We start from the raw sequence: 14,354 nt of genomic DNA on the forward strand, positions 1-14,354 counted from the left end.
ATAATAACATTTATGATACCAAATAAGTATCATTAGATCCTTCATTAATTATATTTTCATAGTACACATATTTGATGTCATAAATCTTTATAAATCTCTTTATAATTTTTGTTAAATTTAAGATGCTTTGACTCTCCAAGAAAGTTAGAATGACTCATAATTTGGAACGGATGGAGTATCTATCTATTCTATCTCTTATCTTCGTCCACGGGCGCTCCTCGCTGATAGAATCCTAATGGCTAGAGGAGGATGAATAGCCTATAAATTTTTTCCTTCAAAGCACTAGAGCAATTTATTAGACAATAAGATGTCACTTATGCAAACTAATGCTCTAACTCTATTTCACTCTTAGCAAGCCTCCTACACAAACTAGTTGCTAAGATCTCTAAGTTGATTCACACAATCAAGCAAGGTTAGCAACACTAACCACGATTCCGCTAGAGTACCTTTTTGTGAATCTCCCGCTAGGACTATGGTCAAGAACCCCTCACAAGAACTCGATCAGAACCGACAACAATCACCAAAGCCGCTCAACGGTCCTCCACTGCTCCAAGCCGTCAAGGTGGTGGCAACCACCAAGAGTAACAAAAAATCCCGTAGCGAATCCGATCACTAGTGCCACTAGATGCCTCAACTCAATGCAAATGCACTAGAAATCACTCCTAACTCACTTGGGATCAACACATGAAAGAGATGAGTGGGAGAGGCTTGGTTATGCTCACAAGGTGTATCAATATCTCAGAGTGCCAAGAGAGGTCAGCCAAGACCGACCAACACATATTTATAGCCCCAACTTGAGCCACTAGTTGATGCCCCTTCATTGGGCAGGTCACGTGGGCATCGGACACAACAGTGCCACCATCGGACAAAGTCCGCCAGCGTCCGATGCCATAGATGAATGACACGTGTCACTAGCCGTTTGAAAGTTACCGTTGGCGCCCAACATTCTTCTCTACACGTTATCTTCCGATGCACATCAGATCAGTTGCTGGTCGTCGTTCAATGTCTTCTGAAGAGCTCCCAAACTCATTGGACACATCCGATGCTTGAGGGCGCTGACACATCCGTGCTGGCTTGAGGGGCGGCTTTTCCAGCCTCATCCGTGCTGGGGTGACGAGGGCGCCGCCTCTGGCTTCGTTCGTGCTGAGGTGAGGGCAACCCTGCTGGCCTCCTCCGTGCTGGGTTGAGGGTGCCTCTTCTGGCCTCCTCCATGCCAGGGTGAGGTCGCCACCTCCGACCTCCTTCCTGCCAAGGTGAGGGCATCCCGTCAGCATCCTCCACACTGGGCTAACGGCGCCGCTTCCAGCCTCCTCCGTGACTTGGTAAGGGCCGCCTCCGGCCTCTCCTCCATGCCGTAGTGAGGGCGACTGCTAGGCTAGGCCGGTGCCGCAAGCCTCTAGGGTGGGTGCACAGGTAGTTGCGATGATCTAGCGTGGCACGTGGCCACATGGGGGTGGCAATTGGAGAGAAGGGAGACGATCGGCTAGGTAGTTTAGGTCTAAGGGTCATTTATATATGCTTGCGATTTTTGGGCCTGGGCTAGATATTCACGATGGTTTCATATACTGCTAGCGAATGGTGCATATTGGTAGTGACAGTTTCTAAAACCGTCATAGAGAATCCGTCATGGATTACAAGGTCACCATGGCTAGACATTATTAGTCCTGGCCACGTGCCTGCAGGATGCCATGGAGTTTGGTGTCTATAAAGGATGCTGTTGCAAAAGGAAGATGAAAGGCCCTGAAGTTGTAACACCCGGTTTCAAGGACAAAGTCGAATGCACACCATATGTGAGTCCTGGAAATCAAATCTCACATATAGCTACAAATGAAGGGGCAGTATCAATTCATAATGCTTAATATATAGCGAACTTAGCAAAAGAGATAACCTTAGAAAGCAATCAACTGATAGACAACTCTGATCTCCGGGTGCAGACTTCACTCCACTAGATCCAACTGACTGATTGATCACAAGCCTAAACTCTTCCTGAGGTGGGGAAATAGCAAGAGTGAGTCCATGTCGAACTCAACAAATATAGCCAGGGGTTTATGAGGCTCAATAAGCTGACACTGGTTTACTGCGGTTAGCAATTAATTGATCATCCAATTTAGCATTTATTAGCATCAAGGTAGTAGCAAAACCCATTTACACATGATCAATGAACATGAATAATCAATATCTTAAACAAACATAAATGATCATCTTAACAAGTAAAAGCCATTATCCCTTAATGTAAGTGTTCTAAGGTCACTCGTATCCGTGAGCACGGCTAGTATACCAGTTTGTTAACTCTGCGCAGAGGTGTACACTTTCACTGTGAGTCATGATTCTCGTATGCCCGGGTTAGCTAGGCCCAAAGCACAGAGAACCATATAAAGCCACCCAAGAGCTCGTCTAACCAGCCAGGGTCATAGGGTCATCAGATATAGGAACCCCCTTCCAAAAATAAAGTAAAAGGCCGCTTCCAAAGCTAGGCTCAACAGGACAGAGGCTGTCCTATACCCAACTCGCAGACCTCTAACCGCTAAAAAAGGGTTTCTCAAGCGACTAGAGCCAGAGCCATATAGCCCTCACAGCTGTACGTTAAATCCCGAATAATCAGTTACAAGACAAGACCTTATGTTGCTAAAAAGTCATCTTGTTTATGTTTATAGTATATTCATTAATCAAGTTTCAAGATCATGATTGTTGCACTAGCAATGGAACTACCCAATACAAACCTCCCAAGGTGACAAGGTAATTGAGTATTCAAAATCTAGGAAATCCTACCATAGGTAGCAAGGAAGACACATGCATATGTATTTTAGTGAGCATTATGAATAGGACAACAAGGAAGGTCCTTAGCTATACTTGCCTTTAACTTGCTTTACACCCAAAGCAACTTGCTCAGAGAAGCCCCAGCTTTATCTTCCATTCTACAACTTCTGCAGCTTCGGGCACTCAACTTCTGATCTCCAGCGTTCGCAAACGGTTCTTGTTCTACTCGAAGCAAACACCACGCAAAGGCAAACATACAAGAAACAAAGTAGACTAAGACAACACACCACATAAGAGAAAACATCGTACTAAACGTTACTACGACCGCGAGAGCGTAGGAAACGACTATAAGGAGCTTTTATATATATTATAAGACTAACGACTATTGATTTATTTTAACTAATTCAAACCAAGTGAAGAACAATAATTGAAACTGGTCAAAACATTTTTATTTTTGAAAAATCGAGTTTAACCATATTTTATATTTATAGACATGCATGTGTTATTTAATCAAAATAAATTTTAACTTTTCAGAATAAAAGAACAATGTGAGCACATCTACTACAACTGAACGTGACGTGGGTTCAGCTACACAAATTCTAATCAAAACATATTTAATTTAAAAGTTGAGTTAGAATTAGTCATATTCTATTAAGAATTATGACCATGTAATTTAAGTCAAATTAAACATTAAACATGGAAAAACACGTAAGAATATATGTTCAAATCATATATATGCGATGCATGACTGAGCTAAGCAAAGCTATAATTAAAAAAACATTTTTGGTTAATAGTTAACAATATTATTAACATTCGTTTAAGAAAGACCTTGGTGTGGAACCTATGTTTATTATTATTTTTATTCAGAAAACTGATATAGCATGCACACTAATCAAATTAATATTTAATTTATAAAATACAGAAACATTCAAGAGAGTATCCAAACAAGCTATATACGATGTGTGTCTAAGCTAAGAAAACTAATACCTGATGAAGATCATGTTAATATTAGCAAACTAATACTGCTTTCAAATTAGAAAACTAGTGGTATGCACGTTAATCCACTTTGGGTAATTCAGAGCTGAAACGAACAAACGTTGATGGATAATCTTTGACGAGAATAGCTACATATGGATATCAAGAGTTAGCAACGGATAAAGAGGATTAAAAGAAAGATAGATACGTACTGTGCTTGGTCATATAAGGCTGCTATTTCTTCCTTGGCCGGACACGTACTTGCATGGATGTGAGTTCTATTTTCTTCCAGAACACAACGGTCAGAGCTAGATGACAGCTGGTTTCGGTTTTGATCGATTGCTGCAGACAGCAACCAGGGAAGCACGCCAAACCGGCAGGAGAAGGCAGTAAGAGTCTTGACTTGCTTTGTTTCCTTCTGGTTGCTGGCATGACAGCAGCTGGCAAGGACGCAGGTGCCCAGAACGTACTGGAACGCCGGCGTGCAGTGTGAACTAGCAAAGACGACAAGTAGAAACCGAGCAGGGCGGCTAAGCTCAGTGGTGGTGCTCAGCGGCAGGATGAGAGAAACGACCGGATGCAGCTATGCGTTTGATGTAGCGATGACGACCACCAGAGTTCTGACGGGCAGCCGGCTGAACCAAGAGATCGATGGGTGCTGGGACAGCAGAACTTTGGCGGCGGCGGCGACTCCGGAAAAGGATTTCAGATCCTCAATAAGATCAAAGAGAGAAACGTGCATGTATTTATATGCGCTAGGTTAAAACCAAGATGGAAAAGGACTAGATTTTATTATTTCGGAATTAATGTGTTTTATGACTAAAACCAATTCTAGAAAGTCTAGAATTATTATTTGAGCCACGAAAAATACTCCGAAGATTCTGAAGATTTGGGAAAAATTCTCAGAGACATTTTGGAACATGAGGAACCTAACCAAAGTATTTGAAGCTCAATAAAATATATTTTGGAGCATATGTAAATTAGATTATGCTAGCAAAAATGTGAGAACGAATTCTAGAAAAAGCTGAAAAAAAATCACAAGAAGTTTTTAGGGATATTTTGATGGATGAGAAACTCAAATGAGTGATTCGGAGTAGAACGAAAAGAGTTTGGGAAGCTCCAACGAAAGAATTAAGCTAGAAAACAAGGAATTTTAATTATTAGAAAAGACAAGCACGGGCTGGAGAAAGATAAACGACTTACTAAACGTGTGTTGAAAATTTTACTCACTCATAACACCAAGTCAAGCAACAAGCAAACATCACATCAAGAAAAGAAGCCCGTCATATTAATATGAAAAGTTTGAAAACACAATTTGAAACTTACTTAATCTTGAAAAATTTTATACAAATATTGAAATCATTTTTTTATTTAGTGTTTCCTATTCACAACCCAAAATAGGAATTTTAGGGTGTGACAAATTGTATGTGACATCCGGCCTAGTTTAGAATTTGGCCCATAGTGGTCCATTTGCAAGTTAATGAGATATTGTGGAGAGTTTAGTCCTATCTTGGTTGTTAAAGGTGGGATAGACCAACATATAAGGCTTCTAGAGTTCATTCCACCATCCCTGGGTTAATCATTTTACGCGAAGCGGGGATGAAAGCGTAAGTGGGATGGTGGTAGGTGTGGTTCGCTCAGCGTGTAGAGTGGATCTGAGCCGTTTGGACTCTAGGGCGTTACAAATGGTATCAGAGCCGACCTTCTGGACACGGGCGCGTGCGGGTCAGGTGTGCGGACATGGGGGTTCATTGCGCATGTAGACCCTGCGGGGCGCATGGCATGGCACATGTGCCGGCACTGGGCGCACGGTTGCGTGTACTAAGAGGGAACATTCCTGGTCATCGTTTGCCCAGTTGTGGGTGTGTTGGGCCGACGAGGACGTCGGTTCCTTTGAGGGGGGTGTATGTGACATCCGGCCTAGTTTAGAATTTGGCCCATAGTGGTCCATATGCAAGTTAATAAGATATTGTGGAGAGTTTAGTCCCATCTTAGTTATTAAAGGTGGGATAGACCAACATATAAGGCTTCTAGAGTCCATCCCACCATCCCCGGGTTAATCCTTTTACGCGAAGCGAGGACGAAAGCGTAAGTGGGATGGTGGTAGGTGTGGTTCGCTCAGCGTGTAGAGTGGATCTGAGCCGTTTGGACTCTAGGGCGTTACAGAAGTCTTTTAGGGTGTCGTGCGCTTGAGACGACAACAACGGAGATTTTCGCTTCATATGGATGGCTATTTAGCAATAGGCCCCCTTTGTTTTGAGAATAGAACTATGGATTTCTTGAACTTGTGTTTTGCCGGTTTCCGGTACTTGTTCGGATTTAATCGTGGTTGTAATAATGAACAACTATATGTATCGATCGATACAGAGGCTAGAGAATTAATACATATTTCCTTTTCTAAAAAATGAAGCCGTCGGAGCCCACAAGCTCCACGCGCCGAAGCAGCTGATCTTCGGATCTGAACGGAGAGATAGAGCTTGTTGTAGTGACTGTTCGCACTAAGGAGCGGTTGTAAAACGCAGCTGTATACAGGAACATAGAAACGGAGGATAGCGCTATACATTGTCATACACAACTGGTGATAAATTTGGAAGACAAATGTTATGTATATTGGATTATTGGCACTTCCATGACCTTCGAAATGAAACTCTTGTTGTTTGTTGACGCCTGCGACAACATGCAGGATCTTTGGATGACTACTCCCCGATTCACCATCTCGAGAGAAAAACCAGATATATTTATTGGATCCACGACTCGAAGGTGTTCGTTTCAGCTAGAAGCAGCAGCCGCAGCAGCAGCTCTGGGCGGCAGAGGCCGTCGTATCATTGCTGGATCGGACGGAGCAGCAACAATCTCAAGGCGGGCATTGTGTCTCACGGTAGCATTTAGCGGGGAAGCCGTCACACGCGCCGCCAATATTGTCTGGGCTTTCGTCGATGCACTGAATCACGCAATCAGCGTCCCAGAAGCACACTCCGGTAAACGCACCGCTCAGGTGGCTACAACGGGCACGGCCTACCCCACGCAGGGACATATCTGCAGGCATGAAAAAGCCGGCCGGCCGGCTGGCCAAGAAGGTCGTTGATTAGCCGGATACAAGAAAATATGCTCAACCACTTCGGTTTGTCACATTCGTTCTGTTCGCTTGGCTTATAAGCTGTACTTTTTCAGCTAATGAATAGTATTTTTCTCTCACAACAAATCAGCTAATAGTACTTTTAGCCAAAACTTATCAGCCAAACGAACATAGCAATTGTTGTTACACCCACATATCCCAAGTTACCGGCCATTTTGGCATTTCCTGGCTATATAACAAAAACTATATATCTAGCACAAAAACTAAAGCGGCCTACAATTTAGGATGGACAGAGGCTACGTACCGGTGACCACGATGACGAGTAGAAGGACGATGGCAGGGGTTGGAGAGAGAGTCCTCCGTGAAGGTGCCATTACTACTATTGCTAGCGAGCAGAGATGGCCGACGAGTGATCAGGAAGAAGCTTGACAGGCAATATATAGAAATCACATGACGAAGAGGCGGACAAATTTGCATTGGCTGCGATTGGTTGCTATCCAAAACTATATCACTACCAGACGGACGGACGGGCATGCAGATCGATCATATCGGACATGCCTAGAATGCTCCACCGGAGAGAGCAAGTCTATCTAAGCTAGCTCAAACGTACGTAAGTACGGGATTCCTCAACAATCTTCTATATATCGGTGACAGGCCGGGCATCTATCTAGAGTACGTATTCGATCGGTGAATTGAAGCACGGGATTCCCTAGCGTTTTCCGCCGCAGATAGAGGAATCACAAAGACAAAGTCATCGGTCTTGTAGCAATCATCATGCATATCGCTGCCATAGACAGATCTCACGTAGTACGCATGCATGCATCCAGCCATATACAGGTTTAGTCAAGGGGGGCATATACTCTAGATCTTGTACCACTCGCCTTGATTTGTCTGAGAAAGGCTAAACACAACTATATTCTTCTGAGAGTATTCAGAGAGAGAGAGAGAGAGAGAGAGAGAGAGAGAGAGAGAGAGAGAGGGGAATAAAATATTACATACAACGGTGACTCGGTGAGTATATATGTGCTGCCTTCCACCATGGTTGAATTGACTATACTAGTCCCTATATATATTTCAAGTGTGCATATACTTGCTTACGATCGATAGCAAGTAGCCAAGTATGGTATTTTTATGTCAAACGAGCATGAGTATATACCAACAACTATATGCACACACTTTTTACACGGGAGTATATATGTGTACAATTTTTTTTTTTTGCACTAGATTATGTCTCCATTTTATTTTGAGAGGCGAGGGTAAGATTTGCCACTAACACCCTTCCTCAGACTCCGCACAGAGCGGGAGCTCTCTGTACTGGGTACGCTCTTTTTAGGGAGAACAACATAAGTACATAGTTTATTGACAAGGGAGTATACCCACAGCGCATATAACCATCCAGTTGCTACAAGCAATAGAAAGCAACTCTCTAATGTTTATTAGAAAAAAAAACACGCGAGAACTTACTTGATGCTGCAGGTTTATCGAATGCTATAGGGCAGGGCTTTGCTGCTGGCTTCACAGAGCAGTAAATCATAAATTCTTTTGGGAACAGGCAAAGGTACTCAGCTGGCATTAAGCTTCTGTCTCTTCATCCTCTCACTTGAGCTCGGAACATTGTGGATCCAAATTTGTTCTCGCCAAAAGATACAACCGTAATCCTTTGCGGCATGTGGTCGCTGTGGATGGCAAGAAATAGAAGTCGACATGGGGAGGAGGCGCTGCCGGTGCATAAGGCCGTGCAGTGGGCAAAGGATACTGCCTTCGATCTGTGGCAGCTGCTACACCCGGCGAAGGCAGAGGTCAGTTCACCGCGCAGGTTGCAGTCCTGGCAACGTCCGGCTCCTGGATGGATCAAAGGTAATGTGGATGCCGCGTTCTATCCCAGGGATCGGTCAGCGTCGTCGGTGTCGTGCTCCATGATCATGAAGGAAAGGCATGTGGAGGCAGGGCAAAGTTATGAGTATTGTCTGAATCCACTTGCAGCTGAAGCATTAGCCTGCTGTGACGATGGCCTGCAGCTCGCACGGGAACATGGTGTGCGGCAACTGCAGCTTAGCGATCCGGTCAAATGTCAGAGATTGATCCCTTTCTGCAGCTGATGGATGAGCTTAGCCGGAGCTTCGAAGGTTTCAAGTGTTTTTTGTTAACAGAAATTGTAATCTGGTAGCTCATGAGTGTGCTCGCTTGGTATCCAATAATTCTCAGGTGGAGAAGTGGCTTATAACCCCACCAGGATTACGGGATATCATAATCAATGATTGTAATCCTGGAATTCTGGTCATGGTTAATATATGAAGCTCCGGTTTCCTAAAAAAAAGGACCTTCGAAATGAAACTCAACTCTTGTTGTTTGTTGACGCCTGCGGCAACATGCGGGATCTTTGGATGACTACTACTCGATTCAGCATCTCAAGAAGAAGAAAAAACAAATATATATATATATATATATATATATATATATATATATATATATATATATATATATATATATATATATATATATATATATTGAATCCACGAGTCCAACAACTTTATTTGTGGCAACACAGCTACACAAGCAAGCTACCCGTATCATATAGGAGTAGTAGTACAAGTAGTGTTTCATTACATGTAGGGACGGCAGGGATCGTCGTATCATTGTTGGATCGGACGGAGCAGCACCAATCTCAAGGCGGGCATTGTGTCTCACAATAGCATTTACCGGGGAAGCCGTCACACGCGCCGTCAATATTGTCTGAGCTCTCCCAGGTGCATATCATCGCGCAATCAGAGTCAAAGATGCACACCCCGTGAAATTGGGCACTCAGGTGGCTGCAACGGGCACGGCCTGCCCCAACCGGCGACATCTCTGCAGGCATGAAAAATCCGACCGGTTGGCCGGCCAAGAAGGTCGTCCGGATAAAAGAAAATATGATCAAACCACTTGGCTTGCCACATTGTTTTACACACACATGTCCCAAGTTATTGGTGATTTTGGCTTTTTCTAGATATCTAGAAAAACTAAAGCGATCTACAATTTAGGATGGATAGAGTACTACGTACCGGTGACCACGATCACGAGTAGAAGGACGATGGCAGCGGTTGTAGAAAGAGTCCTCCGTGAATAAGGTGCCATTACTATTGCTAGCGAGCAGATGAATGTGGTAGCGAACAGATGGTAGTAGACGATCGAGTGATCAGGAACAAGTTTGGCAGGGAATGTATAGAAATATCACATGACGAAGAGGCGGACAAATTTGCATTGTCTGTGATTAATTGGTTACTCCAAAACTATCACTACCAGACGGATGGACGGACGGGCGGATCGATCATTATTGGACTTGCCTAGAATGCTCCACCGGAGAGAGAGCAAGTCTAGCTAGCTTATATCGGTGACGACAGGGCATCTAGAGTACGTACATACGCATTATTACACGGGAATTGAAGCACGGGATTCCCGAACGTTTTCCGCCGCATGCAGGTAGAAGCACAAGTCATCGGTCTTCCATTAATAATTTGCCTAAGAATTACTCCCTCCATGTATCCATTATATTACGGCCTGTTTGGATGAGTTTGGGGTTCATCTCCGAGAGTTTCCTACTTTTTTCTCCTAAAAACTTGTAGTTTGGCAATTCCTAAAAAAAATTAGGAAAAAAAAGAAGGTCATCTCTAAAAGTTTCTAATAAATGGCATCTAAAAAATTAAATTTGGGGCCACATGAATTATGTTGTGGCTTTTTTTTCTTTTCCATCACAGGGGAAAACACGCGGGAGGCGAAGGAAACCGAGCGGCGTCGTCGAGCGAGGCGAGGACGTCCAGGAAGTCGGCGACGCGTCGCGTCGCTCGCCGGCCTTCCGCAGCAGACGCCACTCCTCGACCCTCTCCTCGACGATGGGGTCGTGCAGGTGGTTCAGCGTCCTCATCACCCGCCTGACACCCCGCTCGTGCCTGTCGAGGGCGAGGCCGACGGGCGCCGGGAAGTAGTCGGAGACGCAGAAGGCGTCGAGGTAGTTGAGGGTGGCCAAGAGCGCGTCCACGTGCTCCGCTTCATCGCGCCCGGGACCGCCAGCCAGCTGGGGGCTCGCGGCGAAGTGGCGCCGCCCCAGGGTGAGCCTCCGGATGACGTTGCCGCAGAAGTGCCTGGCAACGTGGCGCACGTCGACGGCGCCGGCGGGGCCGCGGCAGCACAGCACGCGGACGTAGCGGACGAGGTGGTCGGCCTCCCCCTCCCTTGTGGCGCGGAGGCGGCGCTCGATCGCCGGCGCGAGGACCTCGGCAGTGAGCACGCGCCGCATCTTCCTTCACTGGTCCCCGGCGGGGGCGATGCTGGCGCTGCAGTAGCCTTTGCTGAACGCGGCGGCGGCGAACGTGGCGGGGCGGTCCGCGAAGACGGCGTCGTTCCTGCGCAGCACCTCGCGGGCCATCGCGGGGCATGACACGGCCACCACGTGGACGGGACCGAGGCTGACACACACGATGTCTCCGCCGCCGGACTCGGCCAGCAGACACCGCGCCACGAGGGAAAACGCGCGGGAGGCGAAGGAAACCGAGCGGGAGTCGAAGGAAACTGAGAGGGAGTCGAAGGATACACGCGAGGCTGCGGCGCGTAAAGTTACGCGGATGAGGGAATTTTTTCCAACTCCTAAAATATTAGGAGTTGTTGGAGATGGATTTTTTGTGGATCTTTCTAAAAACTTAGGATTAGGAGGAGGTTTAGCGAACTCTTGGAGATGCTCTTAAAACCAGTTTTTCCTCTAGTTTCTAAAATCTGGATTCTGTGAAAAAACTAGCGAGGATGTTTGGATCCCCTATTTTTTAAGAATCTGTCTTCTTTTATTACTTTATAGGTCACAGGGAACGGGCAAAAACTGGATATCAATAGTTTCCTGGTTTTTAAGAATCTGACAAAAACTGATAGCAAAAACTGGTCTGTTTGGATCCCACCCACTACGTCTAGACTCCTGAATTATTTATCCTCAACTAATACAGCTACTTTAATTTTGAGTTTTCAGACCTAATTGATGAACCTGTAAACGGATATTATAAATATAAATATACTAGATAAATACCCGTGCTTTGCATCGGAACTATAAGTTCTTGTCCACACTTATGGCGACACATGTGACTTGCCGCAGGGTCGTTCTGAAAGAGCAGCGTGGTTAGCTCAGGCTCCACGGCGCCGTTGACCTCCGAGCAGGTGAGCTCTAGGATCTTGTGACGGCACGGCCACCTAGCTCTTGAGCCGTTGAGCGCGAGTGGCCATGATGGGGCTGCGGCGGCGCTGGTCTTGCGAGCGCGAGGTACCAGCGACTCAGCGAGGATGCACGTGAGGCGACCTCTCGTGCGTGTATACGCGCGAGGTACAGTGGCGCCAGCGAGGATGCGCGTGAGGCAAGCTCTCGTGCCGTCGTGCGTGTGTACGTGCGCACGGAAATGCAGCCGGCGACGAGGCATGGTCGCCGATATACGGATACCTGTGGAGGTGTGGCTGCGTGCGCTGAGGAGACGCGAACGCCCCACGATTCTTCCGGTCGCCGGACCAAGCCGTGCGCCGAACGGCTCCCGCGCGACGCGCTTGCACGAGGCCCACGCGCAGCCCACATGCATGCACGAGCGAGCGTTCGGCATGGGATTCCCGGCAGCGTCAGGTAGGTACGTACGTATGTTTTCTTTTTTTTATTTCCTTTCCTTTTCTTTTCTTTTCCCTTTTTATTTTTTTTCGTGCTTTATTTTTATTACATTTATTTTTTTGTTTTATGTGATTTTTATTATTCTTTTTCATTTTTTTCGGTTTCTTTTATTTCCTTTTTCTTTTCTTTTATTTCCTTTTCTTTGCTTTCATGTCCTTATTAATTTTTATTTATTTCTTCAATTATTTTTTATTTTTACTTTTTTATGTGATTTTTCTTTTTTTTTATTTCTATTTTTCTATTTTACCTTACTTAATTATTTTTTATGTTTAATTTTTTTATTTTTCTATATTTCATGAGATGCTATGTTCATATAATATAGATGTGATGTTCACGTGGTATATAATGTTATGTTCTGCAATGTTTTTTGATGTTTATGTAGTATACATGTGGTGTTCTATGATATTTTTTTGTAATGTTCACGTGTTATAAATGTGATGTTCTATGATGTTTTTTATATGTTTACGTGGTATCGTTGTGATGTTTTAGGATGTATTTTATGATGTTCGCGTAGTATACATGTGATGTTCACGTAGTATATAATGATGTTCTATGATGTATTCTGCGATTTTCATGTTGTATACATGTGTTGTTCTATTATGTTTTTTTTATGTTCTATGGTGTATTTAGTGATGTTTACTTAGTATACATGTGATGTTCGATAGTATATTTTTTACGATGTTTGAAAAGTACCCATGTGATATTCTTTTAAATTTTTCTCTATTACGTATTTTTTACTTGTGCTTTGTTCTAGATTTCATTATTATTTATTTATGTTATGTATTTATTTTATTTTGTTTTATTTTATGTATATTATAACACCAATTTCATTAACCTAAACTGAGAACATTTTCTTACAAAGACGGAACATTGTTCTTTAAACCTAGAACATCGTCTCTACTCAATAATAGAAAATGTTCTATCTTCATAGGACAAATGTTTGTTAAAAAAAATTTATCTAAAAATATCCATGTGGGATCTTATTTTGAAGGATTTATTATAAAAAAACCTGATGAAGTAATCAAAATTTAATTTAGATGGTTGATTTAGGAGTTATAACCTTTTTTTTAGTTTGTTGAAAGTCTTTGCATGTGACATGGGTTAACCTACGCGCTATCTGTGTCTGAAAATTATTCCCACGCGTTCCTTGGGCGGGAATTCATTGGGCAGGAACCATAGGACAGAGGCTGCTGTCCGCCCAATCAAACGCTAGCACCTCCCCAAACGCCCCCGCGGAGGTGCGTCTGGCGGCAATGCGAGCTCGCGTGCGAGGAGATGTGGCCCAGCGGCGAGGCATGCTCGCATGCGGACGCCAGCCATTTTCACTTGACCGTATCAGCCATGCTTATTAATCATGATATAGTGTTTTTCTCTCATAACAAAACAACATCAGCCGGCTTATAAGCCACAAAAACGATCAAGCGAACAGGGCGAGAAGTTACAATGAATTAGTTATTTTTGGAATTAAATAATTTGACGAGGCTGTGATAGTTTCCGACGCGAACTTGTCGGACGCGTGCTCCGTATACATGGCGGAGGGAGGTGGGATTTTTTTTTCTGTCTGTTCATTTGAATTTATGAGCCTTGCTTATCAACTATGATATAGTGTTTTCTCTCATAACAAATCAGCGACCAGTACTTTTCAGCCTGGCTTGTAGCGAAATGAAGAGGACCACCTGCTGCGAACAAGCTAGTTGTCCCTGTATAAGTGTATCACTGCATACTTACTTACGATAGCAAGCTAAGTATGGTATTTTTATGTCAAACGAGCATGCGTATATATACCAACAACTATATGCACACACTTTTTATAAGGGAGTATATATGTGTGTACAATTTTTTTTGGCACTAGATTATGTCTCCATTGTATTTTGAGAG

At 44.2% G+C, this 14,354-nt stretch overlaps 1 pseudogene; it reads right to left on the bottom strand.

The window, feature by feature from the left end:
- Positions 1-10,536: 10,536 nt before the first annotated feature.
- LOC136499903 (tyrosine N-monooxygenase-like) lies at positions 10,537-12,240 on the bottom strand (annotated as a pseudogene).
- Between the last annotated feature and the right edge of the window lie 2,114 nt (positions 12,241-14,354).

The sequence above is a fragment of the Miscanthus floridulus genome, chromosome 13 (assembly GCF_019320115.1).
Source record: "Miscanthus floridulus cultivar M001 chromosome 13, ASM1932011v1, whole genome shotgun sequence".
Classification (NCBI taxonomy): domain Eukaryota; kingdom Viridiplantae; phylum Streptophyta; class Magnoliopsida; order Poales; family Poaceae; genus Miscanthus; species Miscanthus floridulus.